Source organism: Oculina patagonica, chromosome 14, assembly GCF_052425735.1.
Source record: "Oculina patagonica isolate OP01 chromosome 14, crgOcupat, whole genome shotgun sequence".
Taxonomy (NCBI): domain Eukaryota; kingdom Metazoa; phylum Cnidaria; class Anthozoa; order Scleractinia; family Oculinidae; genus Oculina; species Oculina patagonica.
The window spans coordinates 23,426,659-23,444,270 of record NC_135771.1 but is presented as its reverse complement, the minus strand read 5'-3'; the positions used below and the strand labels follow the sequence as shown (position 1 = coordinate 23,444,270).

Here is a 17,612-nt window from a genome sequence, read left to right as displayed (position 1 = left end):
TTGCTGTTTCCTTAGCAATGAAAAATTTCAATCTTAAAACTAACAGCATATCTTTTATTCGCTTGAAACTATATTTCTAAAACTCAGTTTCATAAAGAGATAATCGATTTTTTAATCTCATAGGCGAATTCTTTATCTTAACATCCAAAACAAGATCGAACGAACCGAACCTTTTTTGCTTATTTTATTCGTCATCCTCGGGAACCAAGCGGCATTTAATCGGAGCGACACGATGTAAAACCGAGCGGCAAAATCGGCACGAAATGTTATTCGCGCCGATTTTCCCGCTCGGTTAACTTCGTCTTGCCCGACTAACTGCCCTCGGTTCCTGAGTATGCTTCGTCGTTCGATGTTTTTCAAAACCAAATTAACATATGACAATAACAACTTACTTGCAAAATTCTATCGTGGTTGCATTTTAATTCCATTTGAATCTTGAATATTTAATTAAGAATTACTATCAAAATTTTGTACTTGAAATTTGCGCACAAAACATTTTCCTTCGATTTATTTCGACAAATTCTTCGATTCGCTTTAAAAGACGCAAAATTAGAATACTTGTCATCCTCGGGAACCAAGCGGCATTTAATCGGAGCGACACGATGTAAACCGAGCGGCAAGATTGGCACGAAATGTTCTTCGCGCCGATTTTCCCGCTCGGTTAACTTCGTCTTGCCCGACTAACTGCCCTCGGTTCCTGAGTATGCTTCGTCGTTCGATGTTTTTCAAAACCAAATTAACATATGACAATAACAACTTACTTGCAAAATTATATCGTGGTTGCATTTTAATTCCATTTGAATCTTGAATATTTAATTAAGAATTACTCTCAAAATTTTGTACTTGAAATTTGCGCACAAAACATTTACCTTCGATTTATTTCGACAAATTCTTCGATTCGCTTTCAGAGACGCAAAATTAGAATACTCGTCATCCTCGGGAGCCAAGCGGCATTTAATCGGAGCGACACGATGTAAACCGAGCGGCAAGATTGGCACGAAATGTTCTTCTCGCCGATTTCCCCGCTCGGTTAACTTCGTCTTGCCCGACTAACTGCCCTCGGTTCCCGAGTATGCTTCGGCGTTCGATGCTATTCAAAACCAAATTTACATATGGCAAAAACAACTTGCAAAATTCCATCGTGGTTACATTTTAATTACATTTGAATCTTGAATATTAAATTAAGACTTACTCTAAAAAAAAATTTTCTGCTTGAAATTTGCGCGCAAAACATTAACCTTCGACTTATTTCGACAAAATTGTTCGATTCGCTTTAAATACCGCAAAATTAGAAAAGTCCTAGACTTGTATCAGCTTTGAAGGGAGAGTTTCAAATGACTTGTGTTCTTTTGGTGAAGTTTGTGGGATGACAGTCGGCAGGAGGTTTGGTCGGGGAGTCAGATTAGTGGTTTTCTTCGTTCGATTCTTTCTTGGCGTCCATGGAAATGTGCTGAACATGGTTTGTATTTTAGCGCTTCGGTTTTTCCAGTCTTCCAACGGAAATTTCGAGATACATTTGTTGAAAACACGCATCTTAAATTTAATATTTTCGGCTTTATTTTTTTCGCATATTTATTTACAAACTCAAAACTTATAAATATTCCAAATTCAAATGAGCGTGGTATTATGACGTAGTTGAGTGAAACCGAGAGGGCATGGGGAGCAAACTCTCACCTCCCCTCATTATGCCATCTCCACTTGTGAGCAAACGGCCATATCATTAAAGTGCGTCAAGTGCCGACATCAAAGATGGCGGATCAGATGAACAAACCAGGATTTTAAAGTTGGAATATTAATTAGGAACAGAAGAAACACTTCAGCTCAGAGCAGAGTGAAAACAACCCGACAAGCAGGGACAAGATCGGCTAGATTTTTATTTTTTTAACACAATAAAACACAAATAAAGAGACAAAGAGGCAGTTTTTGTGTTGTCGTTTTTACCAGCAATCCACCCTAACAAACCAGGTAAACACTTGTGTTCATGACTAAGTCCTGCTATACAGTGTTATCTGTCACGCAAGTTGTCCCGCAATCTTCTCGAAAACGGCGTGACAAGTTAAATAAAACATTGAACCGTGTAACACACCGCGCGAAAGTTAAAACCCTTACAAAACAAGACGCTTCAACGGCTGCAGAAAGAAGAACTTAGTTCAACTTTCTTCAACCGCTGAAGCGAACTGTCTCGTAAAAATTTTGTCTTCTGCTCGGCATGTTACACAGCGCAATGTTTCACGTAACACACTTTTCACGCCGCCTTCGAGAATATTGCGAGACTAGTTGCATGAAAGATTACACCATATAACAGGACTACAAACCAAGTTCTGCTTTAAAGAAAACCACCACTAAAATAAGCAATGTCTGTTCTAAAACTCTCACGTAACCTCTACCTTGTTTCGCTGTTGTATTTACAAGTCACAAAATGTACAAAGTTGCTCAAAATGGAAGTCGAATGCCCTCCCGTATTCAAATTTTCAACTGTCACACAACGCCGCGTCACGGTCACGATAAATTTTGGTAGAACGAGCAAACAGGCGTAAGAAAGCATGGAATCAAAACAACAAAATAAGCAGCGCCGAATCAAAAATATGAAAACATTAGCAGGCTTGTCAGCGATTTAATATAGCCTTACACTGTCTAAAATTGCTAAAATTGCGCTTTGTAATTCACTGTTTTTTCTTGAGAAAAAAAAATCAGCATGCGAAGAAATGATATTTTTTATAAAGATTCGCGCGCAAGTAAATACTAAAATTTCGCTAAGGCATCCTATCTGAAAATTGCAATTTTGTTTGATGTTTAAACGTTCGCCTCAGAAAAAGAAAAAAATAAAGCAATTTAGTATTCGACTTTCCAAGCTGAGCAACTTAGCACATTTTCTACCTTTTTAATACAAAAATCAAATGAGATATTTAACACAAAGACGCATTTCACATGGTATTACAAAAAGACCGTCACACGACATTAAATAACAAAATTTGCATTTTGTTATAACATATTATTTTAAGCTTGCAAAGAAATTTTCCAATTATTTTACGGACTTAAAATTGGACAGATCTGCCAATATGAATTGAGAGACTTAATTGTATACAAGACTAGAGAGCGCAAAACCGTTAAATGCGTCTTTGTGTTTGAGAGATAACAGACATTGCTTTTTAGCGGTCATAATTGTTACTGGGTTACTTAATTTACAGTGGCCCATGTTCATAAAAATAATGGAGTATGCAGTTAAGTTTTTTGTAAGTTCTTGACAATTCATGAATCATAAAAGCTAGCCAAATTAAATCGAGGCAACAAATGTTAGTTATTTTAATTACATTATAAACTTAGCCCTTCAGCAAAAGTTACAAAAAAACAGTAAATGCTTTTTGGTAAATTATTTTAACAAAACCTCTGATCCCATTTTTGGACATTTTTGATACCTTTGGGAGCTCAAAAGCTCCTGCCTAACCCCCACCCCCACCCCCCACAGATACACCGAATAGCACAGTGGAATTTCGGCATTTATCATTAGTTCATTTTCATAATTCAAGACTGACTCTTTGATGCAGCTTTTAGATATTTGATATTTTTGTAGCTTCGAATTTCCTTGATGAATAGCATATTGGAATATTTTTTCCTGTATTTTTCCGTTTTTAAAATTCAAATAGTCCATTTTACAGTTACCTGCCAAGTGACCTGGCCTTTGATAGAAGTGAGGTTGGAGGTGACCTTGCATTGATACAAATCTATCTGCTTTATCATGTAAATGCAAACTAGTTAGCATCAGAACATCATGATTTAAACAACAAAAGCAGTGAGGTCTGTATCAAAACAAGGTCAACTTCAGCCTCACTTCCATTCAAAGGCCAGGTCACTGAGCAGACAACTGTAAAATGGCCTACTGTCAAAGTAATGAGAATTTGAAATATAATTGGTGATTTGACATTTTGCAACTAGAAAAACGAACCTCCCGCTATTGAACTACTGAATACTTGTAGCACAGAGAAATAACCAATTCTAATTCCTGCATAAATTCATCTATTATTCTTTTTAATAACTCCATGTTTCAAGGCAATGAGAATTTAGTTAAAATAAAAAAAATAATAATCCCTTTTTCAATAGCAAAATGTGAATCACTGGTAATTGCCTTCATTCATCAATAATTCAATTGACTGTAACATTTTCCGGCACATTGTGCACAGTACTGACAAGTGGAAACTCAATACAAAGAATGAAAAATTTAATGTCTTTTTTAACAAACTTCCCAAGCAGTACTAGTTTGCTTAAAAATAATTATTTCCCAAATTGGCAATTTTTGGCAAAATTTCAAAACTAATCTTTTTTGCAACTCAAGCTGAAGGTATAAGTGTTAAGGAATTTAGAAGTGATATTTGTACACATGGGCCACTGTATAATAACTACAAGAGCCACAGACATGCATAGCCAAGCAGATGTCAAGTTAAAACTCTATTGAAAAGAAATGAAAAAAAAAATCAATTTTGAAAGTGGATAGGACCTTTGAGTAACGTAAATTTTCGAAACGAAAAGGAAAAATTCTGTTAAACGAAGCAAAAAAAAAAAAAAACATTCAGGATTAATTTTTTTTCAGCAAACCACAGAATTGTTAAAACTGTAATATTTAGTGAGTAAAGATAAAACCATCAATTGTATTTTGGTTGTTGAGACTAGTGAACCAAACAATCAAAAATCTGATTAATCTAAAAAAATACTTTGATAAGCAGTCAAAATAGCCAAAATAGCCAGAGACCTAGTAAATTTACAGCAGTTTGCTCAATTATAAATTTGCCACGTTATATTCTTGACTTTTTCAAACATTCAGTTTATATATATAGTTTTTTGTAATCTGAGCTGAACTGTATAGTCTCCATTTTAATTCAAAAGAACACAAAGCAAAGTGTATTGTTGTTGTTGTCTATCGGTTTTAAAACATTTAAATGTACTGTTCTAAACCAGTTCACTGTATTTCCTCAGTCAAGCCCCCCCACTTTGCCCCAACAACACCCAGCCCATATGTTTGTACCTGACATGAATAATTTATCCAAGATCGCAAAAACTCCTTTTAATTAGGACTTTCAGTCTGAATGGCAGGAGATTCAAGAAACAGGGACTCAGGAATGAATAAATACAATGTATCCGGCAAATTTAAATTGTTTGTATAAATTGCAGTGTTAGTCCAGGGGGTGGAGGCCGGGGATGGATTATATTGACAGTAAACTTGCAATCTACTAAGGTATCCCTAATCCCTAACCCCATCTAAATTTCGATTTGAATGGAAATAATTCTGTTGATGGTGAATAAAGTCACAGAGAGATTCCTTTCATGGGGTGGGGGGGGGGGGGGGGTGCTGGGGGTCTGAACTCTCCATCTCCTTACTTCCTTCCCCTTCCTTTATGGCTCCCGCTTCTTTGTGCATTTTTGAATGCAGTGTTGCATGGGAATTTTTTCAATTTCTTTGACTTTTCCATCTCCCCCATAAACATGACCCACCACATAAAATTCTAGGTCCTAAGCTCCCAATCCCTCTATTTTCAGGTATACTGTAAGCATGTACAGTAAAATGTGACCCTTCCCCCTCCCCCAAATTATCTATTCGCCAGTTTCCTAATTTTTTGGGAAAGTTGCAGAATGACTTGGGTGGAGTGTGGGATAGAATTGTTTTAATCAACATAAACACATAACTTTGATTCATCTGAATAGTGGGTGATTGGATTGACAGCAAATACCCCCATTTGTATTGAAATTTAAACACAGAACCCTTTCTAACAAACCTACATTTTTAATCTGTGTGTGAATAAGCCTCCCACTGGCATACCAAAATCTATTTCTTCATTTTAGAAATTCCCTGCTTTTGATCAGAATGATGTGTAATTTTGTTGATGGTAAATGACAATCAGTGGTACGTTCAATTCACACACATGTAATTACATAGCTTTGGCTTGGATTCATAATCATTTACAAGTCCATCTGCAAACTACATTTAGCACCCCTTGGCTATTTTTTTTTCTTTTCTTGACCATGTAGTACTCAGATGAACACAAACCTCTGAACCCGGCCGCCCTTTAGCATTGAGAACCTCCTCCCCCTAATACAGTCATGTCAGTAAAACCTTCTTCTAAAATGTTTCCCCTTGGTATCAGTTTGACAAAAAATTTTATAATACAGTAAGGCCCCATACGAAGGTAACTGAGGAAATACAGTAATAAAAACAAAATACAAACAAACATGAACGTTGTATCCACTTTCAAAATGTTTGAAAAATTTGATTGCAAGCTGACAATTATATTTCAAAAAAAAACTATTTACATTAGTTAGCATGTCTGTGGTCTTGCATGATCAAAAGCAGAACTTGGTTTACGTCATGCAATGCAATGATCAAATCCAAACTTTCTTAACCTCGGCAAAACTGGGAAATGTATTAAAAAAGTGGGGTGTAGGGTGGGGGTGGGGGTGGGGGGTTGAACCCAGGAGTATCAGTAGTTTAATCAGTGTGATTGTCTTGGTGACGGTAGCCTGGAGAAAAATTGTTCTTGGCAATTGAAGTAAGTAAAAGTCACCTTCAGAATGGATTTTTAAGAGTTGTGTAAAGCGACTGAGAGTTTCAGTCCAGAAGGTTTAGTCAAATTTGTGTCCAGTCAGTAATATATAGCTGTTTGAAGTAAATTTAGTTTTGTTGAGGACATGAAGAAATTGTTTGAAAAAAGCAACAAATCAATGGCACTTGTTGTGGGCGTGTTATAGGGTTCCAGTTCATCTAGATCAGTCTGCTAGCTGTTGAATGTGTAGTCATTTGTCAGTCAGTGATGTTACAGCAACTGTAGTTCAGAATTTAGTAAGTTAGTTATTAATTTTTGTGAAGAAAAAGAAAAGAAAATTTACCTTTCCAGGCATTTTCCTAATTTTTTAGATTAATTATATCCCTGAATTTTCCCTGATCTTCAATAGAAAAAAAACCTGATTTTTTCCTGAGGGTATGGTTCCCTACCCTAGCTTGCCCTTGAAGGAACCAGCTAGCTAGGTTAAGTTTTGATTTGATCAATGCATAAGAACACAAGTGTTTACCTGGCTCCTGGATTGCAATCAATCATCAACTAGAATAATTATGCTAACGGATGATAATCGTCTCTGTCTCCTTCTTCTGAAGTAGTTTGTTGCTGCCTGTTTGTAAAGAAGAAATACAAAATTTAGACAAAAATGATTATTTTGTGCCTAGTGTGTATAACTGTACAGCCGGTAACTTAATAATTGGATAGAACAGGATTCTAGCAAAGAGAAATAGGTATACTACAGTTCTAGATAGAGTTCAATACTAGCATTTACTATAGACCCAAAAACCTATCAATTGAAGTATAAAATGAAGACATGATTTTAAGCTACATATGTAGCTTACAACAGTTTTCATGAGAGTAAGTTAAGGGGGCTTTGTCACGGGGATTTTACAGAGTTTTGGCCTAAACTGTTCTGAAATTAGTGGTAGGTATATAAACTCATGAAAAACATAGTTGAACATCTAAAGGAAGATATTACCTTAATTTGTGGATAGAATTCAACCTACGGCTATAAATATTGATACCGGTATTTTTAAGACATGCGTCAACAACTTGAAAAGCAAAGCCTGAACTTTTCAAATTGCAATCCATTTCCATCCTAGCCATCAGCTTAATTGACAGTTTCAGTTCTCTAATATAGCAATTTTATTAACCCTTATTATGCTTAAAGCCCGGATTATTCTGGGATTTGTAAGAATGGCCATTCAACCACTTATGATGCCACCAATTTACAAATTAATTAGCAGATTTTTGGGATGTGCAACTAATAAAGGTTTGATAGATTTTTCCAGAGGACTGTCCATCTTGAATATTGACTGCACTCCGACAGAGCTAATAAAAAAAAACGTGATCAGTTTTTGGTGTAAAATTGGTGCTAAAACAGGCCAATATACCCGTACTTGATCAATATGGTCTCCTTTCCAGGCTATTTCATTGATTAAGACCAAAACTTTTCAGGCCAGTAGAAGGGATGCACAGAGTAAAAGATAGAGAGAATTATAAGAACGCAGAGAAAAAGGAAAAGGAATGGAGCAAGGAAAAAAAATCAGAACGGTTCAGCAAAAAAAAAAAAAAACAGGAAGTCCAAATTTTGTCTTATGCGTATGCGCCAAAGTAAAATGTTATTTCATCAAAAATTTAAGTGCAGTGTCAGAAAGTACATTTCTAGCAAAGTTTAGAGAAATTTAGAACCGTAGCGCCAAAAAATCAATTTAACAGTTAAAGAATGTGTTTTTTGGGAGTAATTTCAGCATATTAAGGGTAAAATAAAAATGGACAATTATTTTTAGGTTTCCTACTTAGGACACAAATATAATTTTTGGCCTTTCAAAATTCTGATAAACCCTGTGACAAAGCCCCTTAAAATTTGGTGTCAAGAAAATAGTGATGGTAATGCTAACTAACCAAGATTTACAAATGAAAAACCAGGCCGGCAGTTACTGTTAAACCACTTTTTTGCCTTCAAGGTACCGGTATATTGATTCATATGGACAAACATGCATGCAGTATAAATATAAATATTGGTAAAAGATTTCCATACCTGAGAATCTGATCTCACTGAGATCCTGGTTGTGTATAGGTAGGGGCAAATATATTTCCAACAATGGAATCTGAAATTAAAAAAAAAAGCAATTTTAAAAAGATTTAATTTAATTTATTAAGTTGTTCTACACTCACCTTAGAGGATTATTGTGGTTCAGTTTTACCCTGGTATTTTCTTAGCCGGCATAGCTGGTGGTTTTGCATGAAAGCTCTGTTTGCTTATGTGCACATTAACCTCAACAAAACCGCCGGCTGTGCAGCTAGTATTTTTTTTTATTATTCCAAAATTTGGAAAATACCAAAGCGTTTTGAAACCATCATGAAGACGGTCCATATATCAAGGATTTAGCAACACATCTGGGGGCTTTGCAAGCTACCAAATTTACTCATTGCTGAATAAATGGCCTGAAATTTTAACTGACAGCTAATAAACCACCAAAACATTAACTGATAACTTAAATTTCAGCAAACCTGCCTATACAAAACCTAACAGGGAAATCCTTCCCCCACCCTACCCCACTACTCTCACCACCCCCCACCCACCCCCCCCCCCCCCCAACAAAAATTTGGCGGCGTTGACGTGAACACTTCTCAAACAGGAGAAAAATTCTTAGTTACACTGAAAAACAATCAACTAGGGGCAGAGACCCTTATTACCACACACAACTACCTAAATAAATCAAATTTACAACTGATTTTCCTAATTAAAGCTTACCTGCACTCCGTCAACACTCTGTTCTAGCACATGGACACTGCAACACAGCTCTGGCACGCCACCTGTTTGTAAAAATATCAGGGAATATTAAAAAATACAAAGTGAGTAATAGTATATCACTTTAACGATTAAAGGAATTTAACACGACAAGGAACCATGCGAAATTACAAACCTTAGATTTTATAGCGATTCATGCAGCAGCTTTCCAACATGGCCGAACTGTCTGCAAAGAATGCTGGGAAGTTTCACACGCGTGTCACACACGCGACTTCGCGACCCAGATAATCTCGTTCCCAGAGTCCATCGTCTCCGGGGCGGTGTCTTCTTCGCTTGTTTAAAGCGAATTGCTGTTGAGAAAAAAAGAAAAATAGGTTTTAAACTACACTACTTGCAAAAAGTTTTGGACATTTTTGGCGATTTTATAAAGATTTGTGTCTTGCCGTGCGCGGTTAGCCGTTATTTGGGTCGTCACGGAACGCTTCTCCTCCCCTTGAATAGGGTCATTTTTCGGTTTTGGGCCTTAAAAAGGGTATCAATTTTCGCTTTCTTTATCCTTAAATAGGGTCAGGGTTTAAGAACCTTCGCGGCACACCCCTATCTGAAATTTATGGGAGTACCCCCCGGGGACGTACACCTCCATAAGACGGACACCTGGTGATGGTCCCTGCCGTTTTTCAGTCATTCTTCTGTAACAGATCTCTCTGTAAGACGGACACCTCTCTAAGACGGACAACGGACACTTTGAAACCGCCAACGGACACGCAGAAGAAGTGATTTTTCTTAGTGAATAATACTTCAAAACTTCGTATCGTCATAAAACAAAGTTAGTCACCGCCCAAAGGATAAGAAACTTGTTAAACACAATCCGTACTGCTTAAGTGTATGGGCACCAAAGAGATACTTTTCTACTTATAGTATTACAGTTTGTAGAAGCTCTCAACTTTTGCTTCAACACGGGAATACGGTATTTTTTATTATTTTCAACAGTCTTGTTCCAGTTTGGAAAGTTAAAGTCAGGTTTTGAGAACCCTTGAACGTCTGCTTGATCTCCCAATGCTTGAACAAGCGAATACTATACCTGCCAACTCTCACGCCTGCGAGTTGAAAACTTCGATCTCACGCCAACTCACGCTTACGAATCAATTCCTCACGCCTGGCCGAAAAATGTGAGTTATTACAACCACAAACGACACACTTCCCAAAAAATGTAAACTCAAACCAATGTGAGAAACGAAAACTCCATGTAAAATGAGTCAATGGCGATATTTTCCCCGAAATCTCAGAGTTTTGACAAAAAAAAAGCATTGGAAACGAGGTCGTGTTTAGCAAAACACGTCCACGCACTGGGATCGGGATATGTTCGGAACGTCTTCGGAATACTTTGGACGTCTTCGGAAAACTTCGAACATTGTCGTATCGTCTTCGGAAATCCTGGCACTCTCAGGATAAAAATCTCACGCCTTTGACCCAGAAAAAGTTGGCAGGTATAAAATACATATATACCTGTTGAGTTTCCCGTGTATGTTCTACCGCTCGCTTTTCAAAGTATAAACTAGGAATTGTAACGAACAAACAAGTAAATTTTCAAATATTATTTTTGTTCCAGTTTATACTGGTGTAGCTAAGTAAGCGACTTTAAACAGACGGGTATTCGCATGCATGTTTTCGCATGCTCATAAATGCTCGCAAAGTCCATCCGATACCCCTAAACATTTCAGACTCTTTGCTGAAACGTAGTTTATGCCGGCACTGAATTACTGACTGCAACAAAATTAACATCTGTGAACATACTACATCCTCAATATTTTACAAATACTATCAAGTATCTTTTGGCAACTTTTCGACCTCTTTTTCCTTTCGAGCAACTTGCTGCGTTTTGAGCAATTTCTAGACCAAAGATCTCCGAAGATTGTCCGAGTGTTGTCCGAAGGCCACACCAACGTTTCCGAAGATCAGTTAAGGAAATTTGCCGAAGATTTTCGTGGAACCTCCGAAGACGTTTCGACCTTTAACTTATTCCTCATTAAAACATTACAAAATTAGTCAGCAAACATGAAGTTATCGATATCTTCGCGATTTTTCTCAGTGAAAGAAATCCTTGTGATTCAAAACAGTTTTGCCTAAAAATGTTATTTAGCCTCAATTGCAGTGAAATTACATGAAAATACTTAGAAATCTTACCTTCAAAGACAACTTAGCATATATTTGGAGAAGTTGTCTTGATAACAAATGGCAGCGTTTTGAATTTTTGGGGCAACATTCGAGCAACTGTTTTAATCAAAAGCAACTTTTTGGACTTTTTGGAGCAACTTTCGAGCACCTTTTTCAGAAATGTCGAGCAACTTTTTGAATAATTTCGACCAACTTGTGGAAAGCCCTCACTCGAAGTGCCCACTTTTTCTGCGATCTCAAAAACCCATTGTTGATCATCGGGTTTGTTTACCCACCGGCTGTGTACCTAAAACCGTTAAAATGTACTGCAAAAAATTGGACGCTTAAAAATTCGGTCGCTTAAAAAATTTCGGACGGTTTTATTTCTGGATACTCTTTTGTCCGAAATGAAAATCGTCTGAAATATTTTGCAAGTAATGTATAGACTGTGCACCCCAAATACCACGTTACAAGGGAATCTCGTTTCCTGCAACCCTCGATCATTTCTGGTGGTCAGCAAGTCCACAACAAGTCGAAGTATGGGAAATTACGAAGATATTTGCAAAAGTGCATGTGTGGCCGAAAGCTTACTGGTTTTAAATTTTTAGCTCTTCGTTTAACGCAATGTGTAAATCTTATTCTTTACCACATATATGGAGTACAATAAGTCTATTAACTAACAAAATTAAATGGCTAACGAATGGCGAAAAGGTAACAGGGGTAACTTAATTTTCGATCCCATTCTAAGGTTAATCTCCTTTCATACATTTTTTACCTATAATATACAAAGTAAAACCTTAATAATTTGTATGATAAATATAATTTTCACCGAGAGCACAGGCGTCCCAAAATCACGATTCGAGAAATCGATCGAATAAATGATTTATGTGAGCGATCGATTTCTCGAGTCGCGAGTTTGGGATGCCTGTGATTAAACAAGGAAAATACAAAAAAGACAATATTAAATGTAGACTTGTGCTATTTCAAATGCAGGGCGGCTTTGAAGAATGACATTGATAATTTTAAAACCTATTTATCAAACTATTTTTGATGGTTTTGCAGTTCTGGTTTTACTTAGTAAACTGTTTTTTCTTCTATTAATGTAGCTCGTGAAATAAATTTATGAATTTGTTTGATCGTGAAAGACAAACAACCAAAAAATTAGTTACCAACAAGTTGTTGACAAAACATGTCATTTATACACGCGAAAATTTAATTTAACAACGAATGGCGCTAGAATTGCAAAGCAATATTTTAATGTTTTCTGTTTAACGAGAATCACTTCGTGAATTTTACCGGGGCCACATTTGCCTTGGCAACCCACGTTTACACTAGCATGTAGAAGGGTCGTTTACATCAATAGGTTTGTCGCGCGACATGAAAATCTATTTTATCGCAAATATTCTTTAGAGAAAAAACAACACAAAGTGACAAGTGTCTGAAGTGCTATGTTGAACTATACAGCTTATGTAGACATCATTACAACAAGATAAGTATCCAGTTGGTGAAACACAACTTCTTGCATTTTCTTTTAAAATACATTCCACAAGAAACTCCTTATTAACATGACAACACTGTGTTAAAGAGCTCTGAATCACCTGTGAGTATTTTATTTCGATGTCAGCCCCATAGATGGTTATAATACAGTGGAATTCCGCTTTACGGACACCCGCTTAATACGGACACCCCGGTATTACGGACAGTTTCGTCGGTCCCGACGAAAACCTCGTACATTTTCTGAAAAATCAACCCGTTTAATACGGACACCCGTTAATACGGACAACGGACACTTTTCCGTGTCCCGAGTGACAAACTCTTATACATTGTCAACCCCGCTTTACGGACACTGTTTATCTGTGCACTGTCAATGTTCATTGTCACAATCATTTACTAACTTCACCCTGGTAAAATAATGAAAGAATTCGTTAAAACGATTTTAATTTATTACAAAGAGTAGCTTAATAGCGTCAGTGACTTGCAAAGGTCGAATCTTCAGTCTGCCTGCTTGTGTCGCAACCTAAAAGCTTCCGTGCAAAGTAAAGTTATCGACTTTTTCAAATGAGTTCAGTTGTAGAGTTTAAGAAACGTTACGGTCAGAGTTTCAGTTACAAAGGAAACTTTAAAGAAAACGTTCTGTTGCTGTTGAAATCACAGGCAGCCCAAGCTAACGATAAGAGCCACAGTAATCTAAGACTCAATTTATAAGGATTTGTATGGGAATAAAACAATTTATCTTTTACGATATAGAAGTTCGAACGTTTTATGAATAAAATTGACTTACACTGTTGCTGTGTCGTGTTCTTCCTTGTTTGCCAGCTCCTCGAGCCAATTTGAGCCGATTTGGACGAGTTATTGCTTTGCGAAATTTTGAACACGTGTACTTTAATCTTTATTAAATATTCCCAAGGCTGGAAACTATTTTCGACAGCATGCTATGTCACTCGAAGCGAAATATCTTCCGTGAAATTGGTCAAATCGCTACAGAATTTCCAGCACCATAATCTCCGGTAATTTCTCTTTCCTATCGTTGTCCATTTGGTTCCGAGTGATCTAGTGAAGCGTAGAAAATTTCTCCAAAGTTCGATTTTTTATTTTCTTGTTATGCGCGCGCGGCCCATCAAACCACACACAAAATGGCGTCAGGTCGGAGAGGTCGATTTTCTACGGGAAATAAAAACCGGCGTTTAAAGAAATCACGTGCCGGTGATTTTCTATTTCCTGTAGAAAATCAACCTCTCCGGGTCCCACAGCGTATTTAAGAGTTAGTGACAATATTGCCATGTCCTCCACCACTGAGGTCGATTTTGTCGCTCTGACGCCATTTTGTGTGTGGTTTGATGGGCCGCGCATAACAAGAAAAGCAAAAATCGGACTTTGGAAGAATTTTCTACGCTTCACTAGAGCACTCGGAACCAAATGGACAACGATAGGAAAGAGAAATTACCGGAGATTATGGTGCCTGAAATTCTGTAGCGATTTGACCAATTTCACGGAAGATATTTCGCTTCGAGTGACATGCTGTCGAAAATAGTTTCCAGCCTTGGGAATATTTAATAACAAAGCAATAACTCATCCAAATGGCAAACAAGGAAGAACACGACACAGCAACAGTGTAAGTCAATTTTATTCATAAAACGTTCGAACTTCTATATCGTAAAAGAAAATTGTTTCATTCCCATACAAATCCTTATAAATAGCAACTACAGAATGCAGGGCCACTTCGGTCCACCGAGTCGGCACTCTTTATAGAACGAGGCATAACACAATAGATGCATCTATTGTGTTATGCCTCGTTCTATAAAGATGAACATGCATGCTATTCTTATTCAATGACATGTAAATAAGTGGCCCTGTATTCTGTAGTTTTGCCCTCAAGGAGCCCAAATTGAGTCTTAGATTACTGTGGCTCTTATCGTTAGCTTGGGCTGCCTGTGTTGAAATGCGTTTTATTTCTTGTGTATAAGTAAAGTTGCGTCATTTTCAAATTTCACTGTTGAGTTTATCAAAGTGTAGTTTGAGTGTATGACGAGATCGTAAGGTTTTCGTAAAATCTATTTATTTCAGTCAGAGCGTTCACAGTTTGCATTTGTTACAGTTACAGTACAATTGTAAACAACGTAAAGCTTCACATATATGTAAGCTTCACGTATAAAAGATATCATATCTTTTACAGTGTAGAGATAGGTTTTTCAGCGAGAAATCCTGGTTATTTACTCTAGTTTATATAATAAATAAAGTTTTTAATGTTTTATCCAAGGATTTTTAGCACTTACTAAACTTTTCATCGAAGACATTTTTAATGGTCTTTTTTCACGTTGTGGCTTAGGCCCGGTTCAGACGCCGATCTTTTCATGAGCCGAACCTAATTCCTTGAATTAAGCACATGAAAAGATCGGCGTCTGAATCAAATTAGAACAGCTATTTCAATTTGGAACGGCTCACCCGTTCTTCCCGCCTGGCTTGGCCGAGAATTTCGCCTGTGGAACGCCTTTGGAACGGCTTTGATTCAGACGCCGTACTTTTCATGTGCCGATCCTAATTCATAAATTATTATAATGTATTTTGCCAGCAGTTTGACTGGTTTTATTGAAACTGTATTAGGAACGGCCTCGGAACGGCCAAAAAGTACGGCGTCTGAATCAAGAGTCGTACTTTTGTCAATTTGGGTCGGTCCAAATTCGAATTGAGTTCGGCTCATGAAAAGAACGGCGTCTGAACCGGGCCTTAGTAGCGTTGAATAATTGTTAAAATGCGATAATACATTCACACATAAATGGGAAATAGTTTCGTGTTAAGTGTGAAGTTTTCGTGTAATTATAGGTTTCTTTGTTTAGTAACCTTTGATTTGTATATGTTATATTTATTTGCATATTGTATGTATTCGGTTCGCTTGTAATTTATCCCGTGAGTTGGTTTTCAGTTTCTGTTTATAAGCCGTGACTAGTTGCTTCAGGTAAACAAGTTCGTCTATTGGGGTTTTGGCTCGTCAAATTTGTTTTGTAAGTTCTCTCGATAATTATGCTTTGCCATTTCCTGTATTTTTCATGTCGGTTACTGTAAGCTATTTTATGTTCTTGTATTTGTAATTTGTTGTTACCGAGTTCAATCTTCATTAATTATGTTGGATTGAATTTGTGGTTGCGTTTCCTCAGCGTGTTATTAGCCAAAGCTCATCACAAAAAATAGGGTCTTGTATGAAACCAATATTTTTGTTAAGTATTTAATTCCTGACTTGCTACGAATCATTCAATTTTACCAGGCTCCTCGGTCCAGACTACCTGTGTTCTATTGAGACGTTGTGGCGTAACTTGTGGCGGGGGACTGGAAACACGTATCACTACAAGAGAGGAATATATGTCTGGCTCATGTGTTAAGCATAAAGGCAGCTACAGTGAGTAATCAATTCAATCAGTTAATAAATATATCAACGAATGAATGAATGTTTGAACGAAGGAACGAATCAATCAATCAATCAATCAGTCAGTCTAGCAACCATCCATCCAACCAATCAACCAATGGATGGATGGATGGATGAATGGATGGATGGATGGATCAATCAATCAATCAGTCAATAAACCAATCAATCAATCAATCAATCAATCAATCAATCAATCAATCAATCAATCAACCAACCAACCAACCGATCAATCAAATCAATCAATCAGCCAGTCCGTCAGTCGGACATTCAATCTCTCCGTTATTAAAGGGTGGATCTGGAGGGGGTATAAGGGGTTCGCCTCCTCCCTGAGATGACCTGCAGTTTTCTAATACAAATAGTATTCTGCAAAAAAGTCAGTTACGTCATTCCTTAGCGGTGCACCCCCTTCTAAGAAAAGTCCTGGATCCGCCCCTGGGATAAATAGCTAAAAATATTTTCTTGATCTTAGAGGAAGCTCCGTCCTTACACGTGGAAGCCTACAATGTAACAACGTCAACAGCGATTATAGGATGGAAATAGCTCAATAGAACTGAATCCGAAGTGGTTGATTTCACTGGGTACAGAGTCAGCATCCAGTCCGAGAGAGGCGCCAGCCGAGTAAGACTGGTGAACACAAGCATCAACTCATTGTTTTATGAAGGTCTTAACACTTTCACTAAGTACTGTGCTACAGTGGAACCGTTGATCGCTTTGGGAAGCACCCGGAAAGAAGACTGCTATTACTTTATTACAGAGGATGACAGTAAGATGTTTTGTTTTAACTGATAAATTAATCCCATTAAAGGTCTACTTTATCCTGCATCCTCTGCGGCCGTTTTCTATCTTGCGCACTCAAGTAAACATAATTCACGGCTTATTAAGTAACTTAAAGCGGCCTTCACACGACAAACTATTGGCCAACTCGTGTTGGCAAACTCGAGTTGGTGTGTGTGAACGACGCAACAACAGCAAACAAGTTGGCCAACTGTTGGCGACAAAATAGAACTTGTCTCTATTTCCACCAACAGTTTGCCAACTTTTTTTCCAACTGCTGTTGTGTCGTTCACACACAAAAACTTGAGTTTGCCAACTTTAGTTTGTCGTGTGAAGGCCGCTTAACTGTTCAAACGGTTTATTTCAAAAATGCATTTTTTATATAAGAAAATGTATGCTGGTGTGCAATGCAATAAGAACATGCAGTTAGTATAAGCCAGTCTTAGTGATGAATGTAATTTACGAGATG

At 37.3% G+C, this 17,612-nt stretch overlaps 2 long non-coding RNA genes and 1 pseudogene across 3 annotated transcripts in view; 2 read left to right on the top strand and 1 right to left on the bottom strand.

Moving 5' to 3' along the window:
• Positions 1 to 17,612, top strand: part of LOC144639290 (uncharacterized) — a 128,262-nt gene that overhangs the window by 14,290 nt on the left and 96,360 nt on the right. The gene's annotated exons all lie outside the window — the stretch shown is intronic.
• On the bottom strand, positions 6,792 to 9,612 carry LOC144639403 (uncharacterized). Its single transcript, XR_013568152.1, has 4 exons — positions 9,473 to 9,612; positions 9,301 to 9,362; positions 8,584 to 8,653; positions 6,792 to 7,152 (listed from the first exon to the last, which is right to left on the bottom strand). It is a non-coding gene; the product is annotated as an uncharacterized LOC144639403 (long non-coding RNA).
• Positions 15,725 to 17,612, top strand: part of LOC144639037 (uncharacterized) — a 12,228-nt pseudogene continuing 10,340 nt past the window's right edge. Inside the window, exons 1-3 of the transcript XR_013568054.1 lie at positions 15,725 to 15,761; positions 16,211 to 16,342; positions 16,839 to 17,132. The product of XR_013568054.1 is annotated as an uncharacterized LOC144639037 (transcript). The remainder of the gene's footprint in view (positions 15,762 to 16,210; positions 16,343 to 16,838; positions 17,133 to 17,612) is intronic.